This window comes from Neovison vison, chromosome 9, assembly GCF_020171115.1.
Source record: "Neovison vison isolate M4711 chromosome 9, ASM_NN_V1, whole genome shotgun sequence".
NCBI classification, from domain to species: Eukaryota; Metazoa; Chordata; class Mammalia; order Carnivora; family Mustelidae; genus Neogale; species Neogale vison.
In genome coordinates, this window is record NC_058099.1 from 59,170,854 (window position 1) to 59,194,955 (window position 24,102).

General features: G+C 34.2%; 1 protein-coding gene across 37 annotated transcripts in view; it reads left to right on the forward strand.

The window, feature by feature from the left end:
• Positions 1 to 24,102, forward strand: part of PTPRD (protein tyrosine phosphatase receptor type D) — a 2,250,073-nt gene that overhangs the window by 1,390,858 nt on the left and 835,113 nt on the right. For all 37 annotated transcript variants that reach the window (XM_044265686.1, XM_044265656.1, XM_044265663.1 and 34 more), the window contains one exon: positions 8,892 to 8,949. The gene's annotated coding sequence lies outside the window, so the exon portion shown is untranslated. The remainder of the gene's footprint in view (positions 1 to 8,891; positions 8,950 to 24,102) is intronic.

Consider the following 24,102-nt stretch of genomic DNA (forward strand, 5'->3'; position numbering starts at 1 on the left):
TTTGATAATAAGTCAGTGTCATTGATTCCTCATCAGATGGTCTTTCAATAGGTGCTTACCAAGTGGCACCTGGTTTTCCCCAGACTAAATACTCTACGAGAGAGTGAGAAATGTTGAGCAAGGGGGAAGCCGCAAGACATTTTAAAATCTAATTTCATAAGAAATATTCCACCACTTTTGCAGTATCCTTCTTGTTAGAAGTAAGTCACTAGGTCTAACCCACACTCTAGGAGAGGGAATTGCACAAATACATGAATGCCAGGAGAGGGATATTTTTGAGGTTCATTTTAGACGCTCTCTCCAATAATCCACCCTTCGGCCTCCAATGGTTAATGTTCCTTCCACATACCAAAAAATAAATAAATAAATAAAAATTCATTCTTTCCCAGAATCTCCCAAATCTCATCCCATTACAATAAGTGAGGGTATGCTAAGTTACACTGGAGTAACAACTCTAAAGAATTGGTGACTTAAACAAAAGTAAATTAGAAAGTAAAATACAGTTTTATTTGTCAGTCATACTGCATGTCTATCATAGGTTGGCTAAAGAATCTTCTTATGTTGTCCTCACTTGGAGATCCTCTAAGATCAATGGGGCTGGAGGGAGAAGGGCACAAATTGATACTGACTGTTAAAGGCTTCTATATGGAAGTGATATGTGACTTCTATATGGAAGTGAGCATAAGTATATGCTCAAATAGGAGGTACACACTAATTTTAAGGGCACAAGGAAGTACATTTCCACCATGTGCCTGAAAAAAGGAGGAACAGAAATATCAATATGTTAGTCCAAAAGACTAACATAATGGATAAAGTTATATATTTCACCTCTACATTATTAAATGCACACCAAAGTGATTATGGGCCACATTTTGATACATTTAACTCATTCCACAAATAATTACAGAGTACATTGGATACTAGGTTTATGCAAAATGCTAAGGACTAAGAGCAGAAAAAACAAACAAATAAAAAAACTCCAGCAGGTCTGCTGTCTGGTTTCTTAATATATTGGTCAAAGAGATATATATACAAATAATTGAAAAGCAGAAATAATTTTAAAATGTTATTTAAGACATAGTAGAGACATTTAAGGCAGACTTGAAGCAATCAGAGAGGACATCTCAGAGTAGATGAAATTTGATGAGTTCTGATCGATGTGTAGACATAAGCTAGGAAAAAAAAAGTCAAGAAATAAATTTTTCAAATTGTCTTTAATAAAATGAATTTATGATGATTATCTTCCAGGTCAAAAGTCTTGATTCTTCTGAATCTGCATTTAACTACTTAGCCTAATCAAGTAACTGGACAACTGTGCACCTAGACTTCCTCATCTGTGAAATGAGAAGTTTTAATTAGATGTTGCCCAAGACCTCTTTCAGTTGTAAAATTCTATGATTATTCCTGGCTCTAGAGGATATTTTTTTTCAAAAGCAACTTCTATAGGATAATTGTAAAATAATTACCTTATAAAACAGTCACTTGCTAAAACAGTTCAGCAAATACCTATGGGAAATTCTCATATCTGAAAATTATATTCCCATCCCTTATGAAACACAATATGTTCAGAAGTGATCACAAGAAGTATAAAAAGATGGAGTTTAAAATAGACTAGTATGAAGTTGCTCTTCATGGAAAACTTCTCTTGTGACATTTGTCATCATTAATCTACCATCCTAGAAATTTCTAACGATTCTCATATATAAAGACATACTTCCTATTTTATGAATTGGATTTGTATATTTGCTTGTGAAAAGACTCTCGTCCTCCCCTACACACACACACACACACACACACACACACACAATTTATTTTGCACTGAAATTCTGGTGCTGGGTTAGTTTGCACCCTCACAATTTGACAGAATACCATGCTCTATATTCAACTCCTCAGTCCTTCATGGATTCTCCTATTTCTGGAGGAAGTCCTTGGTTGTGAAGGTTCAGGTTTCACCATTCACAGCACAGACATCACTTTCCCACCAGTCCACTTAACCCCAGATCAGGAGTTTTCTCTATGCCAGGCTACTCTCTGTCTGCTTTTTCACTGGTCTAACCTAGACTTTCAAAGCAAATACCCATATATATATATATATATATATATATATATATATATATATACACACACACACATATATACACATATATATATGTATAGGGAGGGAGCATGGAGTTTCTGTGGCACTAGAGATATTCTATATTTGACCCAGGTAACAGTCACCCTAGTGTTTACTTTTGTATTATTTATTGTTTATGAACTTTCCTATAAGCATACTAAAACTTAAAAAAAAAAAAAACTTAAAGTACTTGGACCTTGTAAGGAATTCTGGGGTTTTTTTTGTTTTGTTTTTTTTTAAAGGAACATGTAGAAGCATACACACAAGCCAAAACAAAACAAAACTAACAAATAATCCAAAAAACCGTCTTCATTTAGTGATGGGAGACACAACTGATTGTGTGGGTGTGATATATGGGTGTGTAGGTAGATGATAATATGTTTATAGAACATAAAGATCAATGGAACAGAATAAAAGCCCCAAAATAAATCAACAATTATATACTCAATTTATCTTCAACAAAACAGGAAAGAAAAAAAAAATAGTAAAGAATACACAATGAGAAAAAGACAATCTCTTCAAAAATGGTGTTGGGAAAACTCAACAGCTTTATGCAAAAGAATGAAGCTAGGCCACTGTCTTATACCATACACAAAATTCAAAAAGGATTAAAGATCTAAATGTGAGACCTGAAAACACAAGACTCCTAGAAGAGAACACAGGCAGTAATTTCTCTGATAGGAGCCATAACATCTTTCTAGACATGTCTCCTGAGGCTAGGGAAACAAAAGCAAATATAAACTCTTGGGACTACATCATAATAAAAAACTTCTGCACAACAAAGGAAACAATCAATAAAACTAAAAGACAATCTGCTGAATGAGAGAAGATTTTTGCAAATGACCTATCTAATAAAGGGTTAGCATCCAAAATATGCAAAGAATGGATACAACTCAACGCCCAAAAAGTAAATAATCCAATTTAAACATTGGCCAAAGACAGGAACAGATATTTCTCCAAAGAGGACTTCCAGATGGCCAACCTACACATGAAAAGATGTTTGTAATCGCTCATCATTAGGGAGATGCAAATCAATACTGCAATGAGATATGGCTTCATACCTGTCAGAATAGCTAAAATGAAAAACACAAGAAACAGCAGGTACTGGCGAGCATGTGGAGAAAAAGGAACCCTCATGCACTGTTGATGGGAATGCAAACTGCATCAGACACTGGAAAACACTAGGGAGCTTCCTCAAAAATTTAAAAATAGTAGTACCCTATGATCCAGTAATTGTACTCCTGGGTATTTACGCAAAGAATACAAAAAAAAAAAAAAAAGGTAATTCAAAGGGACACATGCACCCCTATCTTTACTATGTATCATGGCCAAATTATGGAAGCCCTCCAAGTGTCCATTTGAGATGAATGGATAAAGAAGTGGTGATATTTTACATATATATATATATATATATATAATATATAAATAATATATATATATAATGGAATGGATATATATATATATATATAGATATATAATGGAATGAATATATATATATATATATAATGGAATGGATGAATGAAATCTTGCCATTTGCAACAACATGGATGGACCTAGAGAGTATAAAGCTAAGTGAAGTAGGTCAGAAAAAGATAACTACTGAATGATTTCACTCATATGCAGAATTTAAGAAACAAAATAAAACAAACAAACAAAAAAAGACAAACCAAAAAATGGTCTATTAACTGTAGAGAATAAGAGATGGTTAACAGAGAGAAGGTGGTTGGGGGTGGGGGTAAAATGGGTGAAAGGATACACTTATTCGATGAGCACTGAGTAACATATGGAATCGCTGAATCACTGTATTGTACACCTGAAACTAAGATAACCCTATGTGTTAATTACACTGGAATTAAAAATTTTAAGAAACATGTAAATAAAAAGAAAAAGAAAAAAAAAAGAAAGAACAAAAGAAAAAAGAAAAAGAAACAGGGGGAGGGAGAAAGGAAGGAAAAAAGAAACAAAGTTATGTAACTTAGGGGGTCCAACATATTTGATAAAACAAGAGTTTAAAATGAAACCCTCGGGACGCCTGGGTGGCTCAGTTGGTTAAGTGGCTGCCTTCGGCTCAGGTCATGATCTGGGATCGAGTCCCACATCAGGCTCCTTGCTCGACAGGGAGCCTGCTTCTGCCTCTGCCTGCTCTTCTGTCTGCCTGTGCTCGTTCGCTCTCTCTCCCTTTGTCTCTGACAAATCAATAAATAAAATCTCAAAAAAAAAAAAAAATGAAACCCTCATCTAACTGGCTTCCTACTGTATGATCTGCATATGAAATCAGAACTTGACAATTTTGCAAGTCAGATACCTTTAGGAATTTCAAATGTTATTTTTCCTGGATGTTTGTTTACCTAGCATTGTTTATCTCTATGAACTCAAATCTGTGAAAATGTAAGGGCAATGACTAAAGAAAAACATGTGTGAACAATTCTGAATAAAAGAGAAATCTTAATAAAATCCCTTTACTATGTCATTTTAAACTACTTTAAAGGGTCCCAGTTGCTTGTGCTAATAAAGAGTCTGTTTTAAAATAACATACATGTTGATAATTATCATTTGGGAGTGTTTTAGAATAAGGTTAGCAGCAAAAGAAACTTCATATGAAGTAAACTTTTCCTAATTTATTTAGAGTGGTAGAAAGCATCACACTATAGCATATCAATTAATCTCCAGCTTTTCTGCTGAAATACCTTTTTTTTAAAAAAGATTTGAAGTACTTTAATTAAAATATTCCTATTACATATACCGGAGTTATGGGTCAGTTATGAAACTTGGAACTTTCACACTGTAACAGAAGCCATGTCATACAGCAAAGAAAAATTACAGTGAGGAAGTCCTAAGTATTTTTTATGGGTCAGAATATAAAATATCCATGATTCAATTCCAGCCAACTCCATTAAAAAAAATAATAATAAAAGATGATATTCTCCTGATGTAAATGAAAAGATCTATGTGAAATGTAAGGCTATTTATGAGATATTTGTTACTTCTGTGGGCAAAAACTGAGTTTATGACCAAAGTAAGTGGAAACCTTCAAAACTTCTTAGAATTATTTTCCATTCATATTTGTATATAATAAAATATGTATATAATAAAATATGATATCAGACCATAATATACTTCACCATAGATGGCTCTGGTTTTGACAGTTACTGACTTTAGCACTACAGTGCCTTAGCCACAATTAGAGATTTGGCAAAAAACATGGAAATGAGAGAACCTTATATTGCCACAGTTTCTTTTTGTTTCTTCCACTCTTTCACACACATCAGGCATAGTGGAGGAGCTGGATTGCATTTACTTGGCTAAATCGGTTGCTGAAAATTCATTTTGGTCTTCTTATAAAAGTCCATTATTTTCCTCAATTTTCAGAAAAAAAAATGGAGACTTCTTGATAATTTGCACTTTGACTGCAGTAGGAAGTCCAGTTGACTTAAACATTAAGCATGACTTGGGCCTGAGATACATATATATATATATTTCTGTCTGGTATTAAGTCTTTCTGTTGTCTCTTCTACCTAGATTAACGGGCCGTTAGGTTAATATTTGTGTTCAGAAAGGAAAGGAAGATTTGTGATGATCTGAGAAGTAGAAAAGTTATCTTAATGCCTATGGAAACTTTCAGAAATAACTTGCCCTGGAAAATCCAATGTGTGCTTGCCAGACACTAAAGAGTCAAGTACTTTGCCAAGGGAAATTATATATTAATGTTGATGTGAATGAACTACAGATTTATTAAAATTACCCTAAAATCTAGCCCAAAAGTGCCATTCAAAAATAATCTAAATGAGCTGTAGTTAAGAGCTTGAGGATTTTTCCTTCAGGCTAAAAGGCAGTTGCATGTCTTGTAGGAAAAAAACCAAACCAAAACAAAGCAAAAAACAAAACACCACTTTCTCTTAATTCTTCAGAAAAGAACCAACGATGACTGTTTCCTGTTTATTTCCCTTACTTAAATAAGGCTGAAAGTAAAGGAAACATGTGTCTGAAAGGTGGGTTCTGACAAACAGTACTAAATTTAACCAGCAAGAGGATGATAGTACAGAGACAGATGCGTGAGATTTATGAGGAGACCTTTTGGAAGTGGCCTCAAACAGGTGGCTGCCCAAAAGGAGTCAGTGCGTGTAGTGTTTTTGGTTGGAAGAGTAAGGGGGTGGGGAAGGGATCTGTGTCAGCAATAAATACATTGGGGCATGCTGACTGAGACTTGATATTGTTTGTCAGATGTCTCTATTTTTGTCTAAACTTCAAAAGCTATTTCATTGTACTTTGAGAAGAGCAGAAGGTCTTGGGTTCTGTGATTGGTTATTGTTTTGAAAAGGAAAGAAAATTACCTTTTATTTTCTCTCCATCGGCATTAAATCCCCAGTAGAGATTCAAAGGATGTTCCGAGTCACTGCAACTATCTCAAGGAGCTTTTGAGTCCATTACTTCTGACTAAGGTTTTGTAATGCTCTCACCACTGCAGGAAAAACTGCAAATAGAAGCCTAGGAAAGCAGTTTTGCAAGAAGGTTTCAATGTTTCCACTTGATTTTACCTTTAAGGTATTTACCAAAAGGTATTTTGAAGCCTGTGCTAAATGAAGCCTTGCATTTCCCACCCAAGGAATAACTGTATTTAGAGTAGTGTTTCTGAAGAAATTTTCATGATACCTTATCACAAGATCCAAGTTATTAAAAAGAGAGAAAATTATATGCCATATACTGTGTCAGGGGCTCCCCTAAAGCCCAGAACATGACAAAACCAATTGCTGTGGGGGTACTATGGTTTACAACCTAGTGGGAGAGATCAGACAAATCAGTCACAGTCTGAGTAGGCTAAGTACTATAAGAAGCACCTAACAATTTAATGGCATAAAGAACTGAAAATTATGCTCATTTACACAAAACTCCAATACCAATAGATGTTCCTAGTCAGGATGGTCACCTTTGTAACTCTCTAGTATCAATAGACTTTATTACGGGGGGTGAGGGGTGATCCTAGATCTATGACTGAAGGACCAGGTTCTTTCTGTCTTACAGACCATTCCTTCTGTGAGTCCTCAGGGATTCTACCTGAAGGTACAATGAAATGAAGGATCATTTATGAGATAAATAATCCTTAATCATAAATGAGGGATCATTTATGAGATAGTTTTAATGTCAGGTCTGATATTGCCATGATTTATATCTAGCTGTATTCCATTGCGAAGAATTCAGTCACATGGGCATATCTATCTGCAAGATTATATGTGACTCTATAACAGGAATAAAAAGGAAACAGTTTGGTGAACAACTAGCTAGTTTCTGTGGCATAACATACATACCAACGAAGTACACAGAACTGCTGGGATATCTAGATCTATCTAAGCAAAACTTGGAGGCGGCAGGATGTCAAAGTATGGTCTCTATGTGGGATGGCAACTCCCTTGGGAACTGAAGGAGGAATAAGAGTTGAACACAGGATTAAGAGTTGAGAAGACAGTGGTCTAGAAGGAAGCAATTATGAAAATAGACAAGAATCATTAGGATAATCCTTAAAACTTATAAAATGATCCCTTTGAGAAATTAAGATACATTGCCTTTTTAGCTTGCTTTAGAGTTGTGGATTTAAATAATTAATAATTGAGATTCTTCTATATAAATGTAATACTTAAAAGATTTAGAAAACTTTGTGCTAGCTGTCTTAGGATGAGTAGGATAAACGAGCATTTGCTTTAGCTTGGCTTTCAGGATTTAACAGTCTAGGTGGCATCCAGTTCCATAAAGAATAAAGGATGGGGGGCGCCTGGGTGGCTCAGTGGGTTAAAGCCTCTGCCTTCGGCTCAGGTCATGGTCCCAGGGTCCTGGGATTGAGTCCCGCATCGGGCTCTCTGCTCAGCAGGGAGCCTGCTTCCTCCTCTCTCTCTCTGTCTGCCTCTCTGCCTACTTGTGATCTCTCTCTGTGTGCAAATAAATACATAAAATTAAAATAAAAGAATAAAGGATGGAAGTTTGGAAATGTATTATGTAATTTCAAGAAGCAAGAAACTGAGACATTTGGTAAACTTGATGAAACAGGTGCAAGAAGGTGGTCTGGCCATTTTATGTCAGAATGCTAGTCGTAATCCAAAATATTAAGGAAGAGTCAATATTAGTCAATATTCACTACTTTACAGCATATAGACAAAAGAAAGTTCCATGTTAATTTTTGGCATTTCACTACTTCAATTAAAGATTTTGATCATATAAAACTGATACCAGCTTCTCACCTACCCTCTTGCTTTTTCTACTGTCTCAAACCACCTTTAAAAAGATGATGGCAGATGTGGCGTCTGGGTGTTGGCTCAGTCAGTTGGTTCAGGACATGATCCCAGAGTTCTGGGATCAAGCCCCACATTGGGCTCCCTGCTCAGCGGAGAGCCTGCTTCTCCCTCTCCCTCTGCCTGCTACTTTGCCTACTTGTGCTCACTCTCTCTGTCAAATAAATAAATAAAATATTTATTAAAAAAAAAAAGTGATGATGGTTTGTCTCCCCCTTTGATTTCCCCCAACCATGAGAGACTGTGGACTTTGAGAAACAAACTGAGGGTTTTGGAGGGGAGAGAGGTGGAGCATTGGGTGAGCCTGGTGGTGGGTATTAAGGAGGGCACGTATTGCATGGAGCACTGGATGTGGGGCATAAACAATGAATTTTGGAACACTGAAAAAAAATAAAATTATTTTTTTTAAAAGGTGATAGCAGAAATATGATACTGTAAAGACAGTTTAGTTTGAAATACATTTTTAAAATAATTTTGTTTTCTGTCTTGCTAATTAGGTTTTGAAACTCTTGAGGCCAGGGACTGTCTGAAAATACCTACAGTGACTGATACAAGGTAAGTGTACAACACATTTTAACCCTTCTTTCTCTGCTTCAGATTCTAATACCTAATACAGTGCCTGCTATATAGGCGTCACTCAGCAAATACTGACTGGAATGGACCCGTGGAAGGAACAGTCAAACATTGTATTCTACTTACTTATAGTCCTCTCAAAAAATATCCTAAGATTAAATCGTTCTTTACTGTGAATGACCAGTTTTTTTCTTTTATAAATAAAATTTATGTTTACAACAATGGAACAACTAGGAAATGATCTGTCAATGAAGGATTTATTTTTCAGTTCTGAATCATGGATGATGTTAGTCACGAATCTGTTGGAAATCCAACAATGGGTTAAAGTTTTGAACTGGAGCAGCAGATGCCTATAGATTTAAATGTTGATTGAATTTAGCTGCTGCTGCTATGAAATTATTAGCCTTCGGCGGTGGTCTCGCCTACATACTTTATTTTGTTTGCTTGTTTTTTTTTTTTTTTTTCTGGAAGCTACAAAGCTATTTATTGTTAATGAGGAAATAAAGCAAGAAAACAGATTAGCAGATAGATTAACAAAATTTTAAGTGTCTAATCTCTGTTAAACAAGAGCAGGTTATAATGTGATACATTTAGTGCTCAGTATTTTGCTATAAAATATTTGCTATTAACACAGCTTTGTTACCTTACATATCCTTTCTCTGATATTAGCATTTCATCTATCACAATAATACTTTTTTGATAAAATCCTCTACCCAGTACACTTTTTTTGCCCTTGCAGCTTAATATTTTGTTTTTAATCTTAAAATGACAATTCTCAGAAATAAATCATTTTTATACTCTCTCCAAAATATTTTTTCTGTGGCTCACCATTTAAAACTATTATCTTATATAAACCTGTGATGAATCGTAAAATAAACTAAATGATTTTAATTGAGGTTTCTAAATACAAATTTTGTAAATAAAGTTTACAAAGATTAAAAGTTACATAGCATGTTTAAATACTCTTCTTTCCTAAAAGTTTTAAGTTCCCAGCGTAAAGAAAAGAATACCACCTCCCAAATTCTCTGTTAACTTCATTCTTCAGGTGATGTTTCTTATGTTTCTAAGAAAAAAGGGAATATTAATATACAGAAAAGGCACACAAAGTTCTTTCAGAAACCAACATATGGTTGAAGTCAAATTAGATGAGAATTGAACAAATAAGCAAGAGAGGCAGAGGTTGTAGTAAATTCAGGCTCCCAGCCTGTTTCCCCTTTAGTTCCTCATTGTTTCTGTTTCTGTTTTATATATTAAGATTCATCTCACCTTCACTATAAATACCCCCAGTCAAAATGATGCTGTCTTACGAACTTCTGTGTCTTTGTTCATGACTCTCTTATGATATTAATCATTCTGTTTTATGGTTCAGCAATTTGTATAGAGTCAGTTTCCATTTTCTGAGCACATCATGTTCCAGAGTAAGTTTAAAAACCAGTTGTTCAGACATCCCAAGAACTTATTCCCATAGAACAAATAATACAAATGATGTTTCTATTTTATTTTAAGTTCTATCTCTGTCTGATCTAGTGTCAATAAAAATATTTCAAATATACCTACATTTATGATACTGCTTCTTCAGAACAAATCAACTCTATCATAAGGGGCAAATTGCATAGGTTCTAAACTTAGACTTACCTGAGTTTTCTATTTGCTATCTGTTTTATCTTAGGCAAATTATTCACTTGTGTGTGTGTGTGCATGAGGTTTCTCATCTGTAAAATGGAGATAATAATTATATGTACTTCCTAGACTGTTGTAAGGATTAAATAAGTTTTATATGAAAAGTCCTTCAGAACAGAACCCGACATATAGTAGGGGATATATAGGGTAGTCTATAAATGTTATCATTATATTCATTGCAACTGGGAATATCAGGAACTTATCTGTTCACATATAGACATGTTTGAAAGTGCAAATATGCAGTGCATTTTAGAAGTTTATCTTGTGGAGACAGATAGATGAAACAGAGAACACAGTATCTCAGGTCTGTATATTCAAGATGAATAAAAATGGAAACAATGGGTGACTGGGTGGCTCAGTGGGTTAAGCCGCTGCCTTCGGCTCAGGTCATGATCTCAGGGTCCTGGGATCGAGTCCCGAATCTCTGCTCAGCAGGGAGCCTGCTTCCTCCTCTCTCTCTCTCTCTGCCTGCTTCTCTGCCTACTTGTGATCTCTCTCTCTGTCAAGTAAATAAATAAATAAAATATTTAAACAAACAAACCAAAAAAAGGAAACAAAATAGTATAATTTCTTCATCTCATCACAGAAATGACAATTAAAATAGCAGTGATTATTATTGGTATTACTTACTGAGCTCTTAAGATATGCCAAGCATGAAGTAAAGGCCTTTGCATGACATCCTCATATCTTCTGATTACACATAAAGAAACTGGTAGTAAAGAAACAAAGATCTGTCACTAATAAGATTTAGAGCAAGAATCCAAACTGGAACCTTTATGACTTTTATATTTTAAGTGTTTCCACTTCACTAAAAACAGTGATTTTTCAGATTAATACACAAAAGTCCAAAGTATTTTTCAGATTAATATCTACTCATTCTAATCTATTTTAAGAGGTACTTCTGCCACTTAACAAATCTATCTAGTTCTTTCTAACCCTGTCTTCTAAGATTACTTAAAAAGTATAAGGTATTTTGTCAAACAATTGTGTAAAGTACAAAACATTTTATTTATTGCATTATATTTTATCACTATTTCCCAAATTGTCTTCTCCTCCATTTGTGTGAGATCACCAGCTCACTTAGTAGTGTTGCTTTAGAGCATTACATTAGAAATTCTTCTTTTCCTCTGTAGTCCATAGTCTATGAATGTTAGATAATCTGTCTTAAAAGCAGGCTACTAACTCTAACGTATTACAAAATATTGAACTTTTTAATATTGTCAGATGAAAGACAGATTTCTTACTTGATGTATCCTTTATCCTTTAAATGTATTTAAACTTTATTTTTGATATGCATAATAATTTCATATATCATACAAATTTCATTTATTCTTTATAGTAAACCTCTGAGCTTCCATGTTGGGATAGGGACCAGAGATCTAGAGAAACTAAATATCTATCCAGTCACACAAGTAGTAGTAATAGTAGCAGCAGAAGTAGTAGTATCAGAAATTGAATACAGGTGGAACTCCAGAGACAACAATTGCCATTATGTTGCAAGATTACCTTGAACTGAGAAAACCAAAACCACCTAACTAAATGCAAAAGCATCAGCTTCCACAATCCTGGAAGTTTCTCAGCGTCTAGATTGGAAATTTCTTGAAGTGAGGGTCTACATCTTTTTACTCATTATCTTATTCCTCATAATTTCTAAAAGAGTGCCCTGGCACCATGGACAGGTAATAAATGACTGCTTGAGAACATTAGGGATATCTAAGATTTTTTTTTAAGAATTTTATTTATTTGTGAGAAAGCAAGAGCACAAGCAGGGGGAGCTGCAGGCAGAGGGTGAAGGGGCTCCCTGCTGAGAAAGAAACTCCATGTGGGACTTTCTTCCAAAACCCTGGGATCATGACCTGAACCAAAGGCAGGTGCTTAACTGACTAAGCCACCCAGGCGTCCCTCTAAGATGCTTTTGAATGATGACTATAACATTCTTGAATTAAAGTTTCAAAATATTTTGCATTGGGTTCATTGACCAAATTTAGCCAATTTTGTTAAGTGAGCTTTCTTCTTCATGTATCATCACTATCACTTTTCAAAATCGGATCAAGCTAATGTTAGCCAGAAACTGTTAAACTATCTGAATTTGGAAATTCACAAATATATAAGGTGAACATAATATTATTGTGAGTTTGAAAGCCAAGTGCTTGGCTTATTTTGGCAAGTGTAATTTAGTTTCTTGTGAATGATAACATTTGATTATATGCTATGTGGTATTATGTTTTAGTATAAGGACAAATGCCAATGCCTATAAATACTTTCACATAATTAAAGTCACCTTCTGGAACTTTAGTTAACTCTTAGAGTTTCATCAATTAAGAAAGTCAGAAATACCAAGTTTTTTTTAGGTGATTTTAAGAACTTTTTATGAAGTTCTGACTAGCGCTATTTTGGAGAAATAAGGCAGATTTGCTAAGTAAGGCATCCATTAAATGAGCCAGATTCCAGGTTTTTTAGTGAAGAAATAATGTTACATATGGGGGGTATAGATAGATCTGTATTAAATATTTTTGATTACAGTATTAATTTTCTAATCCCACGTAAAGAACAAGATAATCTAATTAATGGAAGGTTAATTGTGTACACAGACTGTATGGTCAAAAGAAGGAAGCTCAGCAGGATGTTCTCTGAGCATTTCTTCTTGAGGGAGTTATGTTTTTGTATTTGAGAGTAGTAACTAAACTCTCATATTATGCATTGCATTTAAAAGACTTATAAATTATTTCCTAACAAGTCAGTATAAGAACAGTGATATGTATAATCTAACAACTTTGGAGAGGGGGTTGCTAAATGCTTTCCAGCTCTAAAAGTCTATAATTTCAATGATTCTTTACCATGGATGGACTTAAAATTTGATCCAGTATGTCTGTATTTACATGGTCAGTGATTGTTAGGATTAATATAGACCTTAAAGACTCCAGGCCATTTTTATATATGACAAATTTGGAGCCAGAGGAGACAAATGACCTGCCCAGGACCAGAAAGATATTTGGTAATATAGCTGTGTTTCAGATGTTTCTTTAATCTACATTTAAAGCCACATTATCCTTCAATGGGGGAAAAAAATTAAGGTATAAAGACTAAAGAAGTTCACCAAGTTCAATATTATACTTTACGGGAAACTTCCCTATGACACACAGTCAGCCAGTCTGTGATTTGAAGTATATATTATCCTCATTTTCATTACTGGATAGCTCTAATTCCAAGACAGGTCTTCCTTAAATTGATAAAAAACGTATCTGCCTTTATTTCTTTCCATTATCTTCTATTTTCTATGTAAAATATCCATAGCTCCTTCAATGATTCCTTCTATGACATGAGTTTCAGATGTTCATGATCTGATGCCTCCTCCCAGCACATCAATAATACGTTTCACATTTCAAGTTGATGTCAGAATTAAACACAATGTGACAAATGGTATCTACAGACTACCTTCAGTATGTGGGAAGGCTGCTATCTCTTGATCTGACTGTACTTGTAGAATTTTAAATTAAAGTTATCTTTTGTATACTTTCAATCTCTCTTATAAAACAAAATAAAGGTATTTTTTCACATGGACTAATATAGATCTTATGTTGATTTTTATATTAGTTTGCTATTTTTATGATTTTAAGATTGACAGGATTAAACATAACAATTTGCTGTTAACATCACCATAATCAAAAAGACTATCAGTTTGGATTGTTTGAATTGCTCAAGAAAGTCATGATGATTAAAAAAAAAAATTTCAATCTAACTTATGATCATAACGACACAAAAATAAAGCCATATAAAACAAATTACAGGATCACCTGAGGATGCCTCACTCAGGAAAGTGTCTGACCCCTGATTTCAGCTCAGATCAAGATCTCAGGGTTGTGAGATCTAGTCCCATGTTGGGTTCTGGACTCAGCACAGAGTTTTCCTGTTCCTCTCCCTCTGCTCCTCCCCCTGCGCTTTTTCCCTCTCTCAAATAAATAAATAAATAAAATCTTTAAAAATAGTACAAGTAGTTATAGTATGTAATTATATCAGTCTTCCTGACAATACCATGTATTAATCAATATAAAGTGTAAATCATCAACCCCACTTTCAGTCATAATCATCAAGCTGCTTCTAGAAAGAGAAGCTAAAAAACAGTTAGGTCCCTTTAATTTTCCTCTTGAACTTTAAAATGCTCTAAAAAATAAAGTTTTATCCATTACAAAAAGAAAAGAAAGAAAGAAAATCTTGCTTTGCAAAAAAAAATTTTTAACTAGGGTGGACTTACATTTCCTATATGTATACATATCCGAACTAAGGATATATTCTGACCATCTAATTACTTAGAATCAAATTCCATTAACATGTATATTTTTAAATATGTCAGGCTTTAGTTAAGTGATTAAACTGAAGATCACTGGATGCATCCAAGTTAATAGAAATGGACAAAAAAAGAAGAAAAGTGCCTAAGTAAAGTTTAGGATAAACTAAATGGTTCTTTTTTTTTTAATATTTTATTTATTTATTTGACAGAGAGAAGGATGCTGAGGCAGATGCGGGGCTCAATCCCAGGACCCTGAGATCATGACCTGAGCTGAAGGCAGGAGCTTAATCCACTGAGCCACCCAGGCACCCCAAAACTAAATGGTTCTTAATGGCCAACCAAATACAGCTAAAAATAAGGGTTGACTTTTTTTTAATGTTTCAAGTTTTTATTCAAATTCCAGCTAGTTAACATACAGTGGAATATTCATTTCAGGAGTAGAATTTAATGATTGATCAATTACATACAACATTCCGTGCTCATCACGACTGTACTCCTTAATACCCATCACCTATTTAAATAGAGGTTGACTTCTAACTCCTCCTCAGGGTAAATTTAATGATCAAATCATCCAAGATTATGTTCATAAAAGGGTAGATTTCATTCTCTAGAAATAAATGGCTGAATAAATAAACTAAAAAATGTCAATCAAATTCAGTTAAAGGTGGTGGAGTGTAGAACCTGAACCCACTAGTAGGTTGAGAAACTTCTTAGGTGTCTGATCCTTAAGTATCCATATTTATCTGCTTTATTCTCTTCCACTTTTTTCCCAGTTACAGGATATAGAAAGATGAGAGATAAAATATCAGATAATAATGAGATTATTTGAAACATTAAATTTTGGTGCATAGTAGTGGGATGTCTGCTGTCCGATGGGAAGGGCTTAGAGACTCAGCTCCAAAGAATCATCCAGAAACTAAGTTCAAGAATATCTCAAAGGCTATGCTTTTGTTATTTCGTTTTTTGTTTGTTTGTTTGTTTTGAGATCTCTAAAATTGGGAACTAAGCTATACCCATTGCATTTGGCTCTGCATTTCCAAGTAATGTGAGTTTTTGCTAGTATCTAAACAATTTCTTATATATTCAGTGGGATAAAGTTAAGAGTGGTTAGGATAGGCTGTGTTAAATATGGGAGAGCTGGGGCACATTCTGTTGGTTAAGCATTTGCCTTCAGCTCAGGTCAGCATTCCAGGACCCTGGGGGTCAAGTCCCTCATCATACTCCCTGCTCAACAGGGAATCAGCTTCTTCCTCAGCCTCTCCCCCTGCTCATGCTTGCTCTCTTTCTGTCTCATTGTTTCTTTAGAAAAAAAAATGAATAAAATCTTAAAAAAATAAAAAAGACACAAAACAAAACCATGGGAGAGTTGTCTCAGTCAGGGGTAATAAATAGGAACCGAAGTTACAAAACAGGTTCACACAGGGAGGACAGAATTTCTCAAAACAAGCAGTTAACTTTTTGATTCCTACATTTATAGAAATGGTTAAGACGATTTTTTTGTACATTTGATAAACATGTCTCATATGACCTTATATAATTTATTGGCAAGGATTTTAGGGGTTTATTGTTCTTGTGGTGGTGATGCAGACCTAAAGATGATTTTTTAAATCTCTTGTTTTGTTTAAATCTTGAGCACATAAAATAGTGTCAAACTTAAAAAAAAAAAAAAAAAAGCTTCTGAATCTGTTCCCAGAGTTTCCTATTCAGAATCATATTTTTATATCACATTTTAAAATATCAGAAATCATTTGTAGTTACTGAATGGAATTATGAAATCTATAAAATAACTTCTTTTGAAAACAGTTGTCTAAAATTTGCTTAAGATCTTCATGTTACTGCATTTAAATCCATAGTAATGCCAAGAGAGGATTGTATATATACAATATTTTCCCTTCAGTCACAAGGTTTATGTTATTGAAAATCTTCAAGGCAGATAAATGTACACATTAGGGATATATAATTTATAAGGTTATATTTGCACCAGTGAAAGTTTATATGAATAATTTTAGCTTGATGAAAGGTAGGTAAACATAGTAAATGAAGACATAGTTATGATAATTTATGTATCTTAAGTGAATAATTGTGGTTATGAACAAAATCCTTTTTTCATTCATTAAATACTTATTAACCAGTCATTACTAGATGGTGGAGATGAATAAAGGTTAAAAAAAAGATAGCTGTTCTCAAGGAGTCCAGAATCAATTAAATGGAGATAACATAAAAGCAAATAAGTATAGCATCATTTTGTAATACCTTTTAATGCAGAAGCATGGATAAGCTAATGTAAGTGCATACAGTTAGAGTTCCTATAGCAGAGTAGATGATCCAGATGCTGGTGATACAATGTGGAACAAAAACACCTTAGACTAAGAGAGGCAGATGGTAAAGAGAAATAGATACAGAGTATATTCCAAAGTGATGTGCAGGGGTGTTTACAATATTTCACAGCAAGTGAAAATGGGTACTGACTCATCAGACACCCAGTCCCCCTGAATAAATGTTCATTCTACCTCCTGAATATCAGACTTTGAATTAGTACTAACAGGAAAAATAAAACATGAAAGGAACATTAAAGTACCAGGTAAGGGGAAATATTGAAATTTTAGAGATTTTGAATTGAGAGAGACTTAAGAAAATCTCTCAAGATAGTAAACAATTAGTCCCATAGATAATAGAGGAAGACCATTCTAGAGAAAGGGAACAGCAAGAGCAAAGGTCACAGGAGGAGGATTACCTAAAGTGAGATGCAGTGAGAGAGCCATTGTGGCTGGACTGTCCTGTGCAATGGGAGTTTGGAAGAAGAAAGACTTTTGTAACTCCTAGTGAGAACTTTGACTTATTTCCTCAGTAAGATGACCTCTCCCTGAAGGTTTGAACAGATGAGTAATGTGGTTGGTATATATTTTAAGAGCATCTCTCAGGCTTCTGGGTTAAGAACTGACTAACAGGGGCAAGAGCAGTGGTTAAGTGTACCAGCACAGAAGCTATTGCAATTATGCAGGTAAGAGGTAAATCAAGTTATAGCTTTGGGAGTGAGAAAAGTGGCTGAATTCTGGACAATCATTGCTTTGAAGGTAAAGCTACCTGGATTTGCAGACAAACTAGATGCTGGATGTGGGAAAGGGGGATAAATAATGACATGGACATGGAAAAAACAAGTAGCTGTCTATGTGCCAAACCTTATGCCAATGCCTAATGGAAATAAGACAGACATAGTCCATCTAGGATGCATAGTTATTAAATAAACAATTATAGGATAATGCAAATATTCTCCAAATACGGGAAGCACAGGAGTTCTCAATAAGAACTTAATCTACTCCAAATAGGTCAGGGACAACTTCTACAGGAATGAAAATTATGCCTGATTCTAAGGGTTAATCAAATTTATTTGGGTGAAAAGAGGGAATGGGGGAGAAAAAAAACTAGCTGATTTGAGTATTAGATCCCAAGCACTTTAATTTTGCTAAGATCTTCTTACTGACTTTATTGCTGTGTCTCTTTAAGGTTAGTACATTCTTAGCAAGCTATTTCTTGCTACTGGCAGTAAGTTGATTGAAAGGCTATATTCTTATGCATTCATTCTTTCAAAAAAATGTTCATGGACAACCCATTTAGTACTAGGATCTCTGTGCTAATTGCCGAGGAGTGTACCAGGGTGAGTTATACTTAGATCCTTTCCAAAAGGAGCTAAGACCACGGTTTTGTCTTCCAGGTGACCACCTAAGTAATTAAGTTCACTAAGGTATGCATTTATTTTTTCCAAGTTGTTAGTACACTAGATTTGCAGTATCATACATGGTGTGGGTTCCCTGAGTTACTAACTACTCAACAGCATGCAGTTTGTTTTTATCACTACACTCAAGTCTCCTCAGCACCTATTAAACAGTGTACACTATGATAATATTTTTAAGAAGTGAATATATTGCGATACCTTGGTGGCTCACTCAGTTAAGTGTCTGCCTTCAGCCCAGGTCATGATCTCCTTGGATTGAGCCTTGCGTTGGGCTCCCTGCTCAATGGGGAGCCTGCTTCTCCATCTCCCACCATCCTCCTTCTTGTGCCTTCTCTCTGTGTGTCAAATAAAAAAAGATCTTTTAAAAAATAAGTGAATATATTATTTTATCAACTGTAACTTTGTTTTTGCTACAGATCATTGAAATAGCCATGAAGAATTCCTATACATTCATATATTTTTAAGATTTATCTTATGAACTTTTTAAATAGGATATGCCAATAAGCTTTTATATCATTGTTTCTATTTAGGATATTCATATACATACATATGAATATAGATATGAAATATCTATATTCAGTCATTAATATTCTTGAAACCAGTACTGCTTAGAGAAGAGTAATTTTCTTCTCATTGACATGTGTACTTGCAGGCTTTCTCCCTTTTTTGATATCAATTATTTCCACAAATTCTAATTCCCATCAGCATATTTGACCTTGCTTTTTACATATTCACAATTTTCCCCATTTATAAACTTCCATTTATCACTCTTACCTAAACATTGGTTTTAAAGCTTTCATATTTAGAATGCCTGGAATCATTTTCCTCATTTTTTTCATGATCATTTCCTTTACTTGAGGAAGAAAGTTTTTCTTCCTAATTCTCTGTGAAATCAAGTATAATTTCGTTCATATTGAGAAGAAATACCAATAATGATTATAAATACATTTTAGTGTGAATATTATCTTATAATCAGAGTCACTCCATCCCACACTAATTTTCCCCTCAGATTTTGTAGGAAAAAGAATTGATCTGGCAGCAAATAAACGCAAAGTTATGGATCTGTGAAAGTTATTAACCTCTCAATGCCCCATTTAGCTTTTCCTATTCCACAGGAATCAATGATAAACACACCCATCCATTTTATGTTCCTCATTAAAGCAGAGAGTTAACAAGAAACAAGTGCCTCTAGTTTTGTCTTCAACTTGGTAATGTTTATATTATTCTAAGAAGACGGTACTGCTCCCCTGGTGGTGCCACAATATGGCAGGTGCTTTTTAAGCTTCCCTGGACAGCTATACCTATGATGTAGTGGAACCCATAATCTACGTTAAGTTCTACTTGATTTGAAAGTACCAGTCACCACACTTCTCTCTTGAATGGACTTATTTCCGCAGATCCAAATGCTAGCTCATTGTCATTCTGGACCATCATCCTTCCCTCCTAGTCTTATCTTCCAGTCAATTGCTTTAAGACTTTTAGAAGTCTGAGGTTGAGAAATGATGAATATTTGACTTACTCTTTCCTACTTGTTTCTCTAGGCTGAAGAGAGACTATAAATAAATGCGTGTTCTTTATATTTAGTGCATTCCATTTTGTCAAATTGTCTTTCCAAAGCTTTCTGTTTTCTTAGCATCCGCTTAACTACAGCAGTGAAACAGTGAAACTGCTTGTTGCCCTCCATTGAAAATTAAGCTCTGGCCCTAAGCCAGGCTGCCTGAGCCAGCACTAATATAATTCACAACTGGAAGAAGACAATCAATTAATCAATACTATAATTTGGAACTGACCATGGTAGTAACACTCACAGCTATTAGACTCAACTGACTGACACCATTTAGGATTAATGAGGTAGCAAGAGCAGGCAAACCAAAGATTCATTTAAAGATTTTTTCCCCTAAAATCAAACCACCCACTCTATTTTGTTATATTTTCTTATTTAGTGATGCCACAGTGAAATCTAATGTAAATAAGAATTTGAAAGACAAAGAATCTTACCCATTACAGTGATTTTGAACAAGAACTTTAATGAGCCAATTAGGTAAGGATTGTAGGAAAACCATTCAGTTCAATGTTAAACTCTTCTGAAAAATCTAAAAACATGATTAAAAGTGCTTTTCTGATAATACTTGGGCATTACTTGAAGCAACCTCATATAATCAGAGATTGGTATATCTATTATTTGGATGAAGGAATAATCACCTTTTAAACTATAAAACTTTAAAATAGTTTCTAGAAAACCCTTATCATTTATTCTGTTTTACCTATACAGTAAAATAATGAAATAACATAAAAACACCCAAGATCTATGGTACTTGTAAAATGACAACAAATACCTATCAACTCCTCCCACCTTTCCTAGGACTCTCTAGTCCCTTCAAATCTTGTGTATATTTTTGACAAGACAAAGTTTTCCCTAAAGTCGTTGGCTGCATATTTAAAATGATATATCATTAAGCCAATCAGAAAGTTTTTGTCTTTGTTGTTATTTCAGTTTTCTTTGGATTAGGCATACCAAATTTCTGAGTGCTCAGACGACAGATAAGTTTCAGAATGTGTCTAATAGGAGATCTTAAAAGCCAGCCCAGGGGACTTAAAAATGATGACAGATTTTTTTTTCCAATCTAGAAGGCAAAATATAGAAGATTCTCCTTTAAATTTGGCAGAAAACAGGGCTCCTGGGTGGCTCAGTTGGTTAAGCATCTGCCTTTGGCTTAGGTCATGATCCAAGGAACCTGGGATCAAGTCACCCATCAGGCTGGACAGGGAACTTCTCCTTCTACCTGTCCCCACTGCTTGTGTTCTCTCTCTCACTCTCAAATAAATAAACAGTTTTGTTTAAATCTGGCAGAAAACAGAAAGGAAGAGCAACACAGCTGTACATTTTATATCACCGTATATCTGAAGAGTAGGATTTGACCAGCAACATAACAAATTCCATAAAGAGAGACGCTCTTTAAAACAAGGGCTTACCCCCTCCCCTTTTATTTTTAAACTGAAAATTCAGTATAGAATTATCTCACTTAACCTCCTAATTGTAGCATGGGAAACAGAAGCAAAGCACTTGGAATAAAGTCTTGGAATTTATATTTTCTTCCCAAATACTTGCCATGTATTCATAATGAAAAGGACATTGAAAATATAAAAATCCTCTTAGTATTGAATTAGAGACACTGAATTTATAACCTTTAGTATGGTCTAGAGTTGGTAAGAAGTCAAGACAGAATTCTTTGTATTGTGACCTTTTTATATATTATCTTTGGTGTATTTTTGAAACCTATAAAGTAAAATAAAATTTTAGAAATAATATGAAAGTTTTAAAATAGAACAGTTAAAGAAAAAGAAAAAGGGATTATGTGATTTGCTAAAAAAAATAGTAATGTATTAGATAAAACAGAAGCATTTAATTAGAAAGCCAATGTGATTTTACTCATATTTGTTTTCAATTGTATGGATATACACATACACACACACACACACACACACCACACACACACACCACACACACTTTATAGCACACAATGGTTGTTTCTGTAATTAAGTGGCCTTTCATGAAATGAAGAACAAATGCTCAATTTAGTATCCTGTTTATTATATAGAGACATAGGAAAACATTAATTTTCATTCTACTTGCCTACACAAAGTCAATAAAGAAATAAAAAATAAATAAAGTTTGATTTTACTTTTAAAGGGTAATACATAATGCTTTTAATAGATAAATGATTTTGGATCTAAATTCAAGTTCACCTTGTAGTAAATACATTGCTGTCATCCTGTCAAAAACAAAGCATATAGCTAAAGTGAATTATTGTGTTTTTTTTGTGTTAGTCTTTTGTGTTAGTCTGTTAAAATAATCAACTAATACTTCTAACTCTTACAAAATAGAAAAATAAATATACGGAGGTGCCTCATCAAAACAAAACAATAAAATATTAAAATCACGGCAACAAAACAACTAAAATTTCTTGTTTACTTACTCATTCCTTTTTTTTTTTTCCCCAAGAATTTATTTATTTATTTGACAGAGAAAGACAGAGAGAAGGAACACAAGCAGGGGGAGTGGAGTAAGGAGAAGCAGGCTTCCCACGGAGCAGGAAGCCTGATGCAGGGCTCGATCCCAGGACCCTGGGATCATGACCTGAGCAGAAGGCAGATACTTAATGACTGAGCCACCCAGTCACCCCAACTTACTCATTTATTTCTTTACATTCAAGTTAATTTAAAGCAAAAACACTTAGAAATACCTTTCAAAAATAGCATAAAATATGGTATCATGTTTTATTTTATTTTGCTTTTATGCCATTTTATTCCAAAAGTAACTTGAGACAGCTTTTGAAGGTTCATGCCATACAGTAAAATAAATTTAAAATTGCTAAAATATATGGAAAGGACAATAATAAAGACAAGAAATTAAGGTAAAATATAGAAGATGAAAGATGGATAAAAGTTAAAAAGTCACTTTTGTACTTTTGAGAAACAGGAGGGCAGAGTAATGTGCAGCTGTATTTAATACAGGGTCTTATAGAAAGGAAAATGCCAATCTAAACTTTCTAGGGCAAGGGTCAGTAAACTTTTTCTCTAAAGTGCCAGAGTGTAAATATTTTAGAACTTGTAGGCCATATAGACTCTATGGCAACTAGTCAGCTCTGCCATTTTATGTGAAAATAGTCATATGTAAAACATAAATGGATGGACATAACTGTGTAGCAATAAAACTGTAAAAAACAGTGGACTAGATTTAACCAATGGGCTATATTTTGCCCAATCCTCTTCTAGAAACTAAGGCAAAAACAGAAGAGTCATTTACCTGATTTTATGATAAATGTTTACTCCAAAAAAAGATAGCTTTTCTTGATGGTAAGATGTGAAATGAAATACACTAAAGGGAGCTTGGCAGTAGGCAATGTTAGTTACATCTCTATAATAATTAAAATAGCATGTTTCGTGCAGCAGCTGGTCACAGCCCCATGAACATCTGTAAAATGAGTGTAAAATTCAGCATAAAATTGAATTTTTGGTCTTTTGCAGACAAAAACAATGGATTATTCTGTTTTTTCTAATTGCTTATTATGGCAATGGCATTTTATGCTTTGAGGTTTTTTTTCTTCTTAAGTCTGCTTTGCTTTGCTTCTTTTGTTTGTCCTTGTTATTAAAACGAAAATTCATTCCTCTATATAGCATGTTAAGCAATACACCATCTCATGTTGCATAATTAACTGAAAACCATATCAGTGGTTAGATGTAGGTGAACAGTACAGTGAAGGGAATAAGAAAGAGTTATCATTTGATAGGGAGGATGGACATTTAAATAAAGAAAGCATGATGAAGGTTATGATATAAGGAGACATGAGTTTTGGTTTTGAATTTTTATCCACTGCTTGTCAGTAATATGATCTTTAGTATATTTCTTAACCTCTCTGCCCTTGGTTTCTTC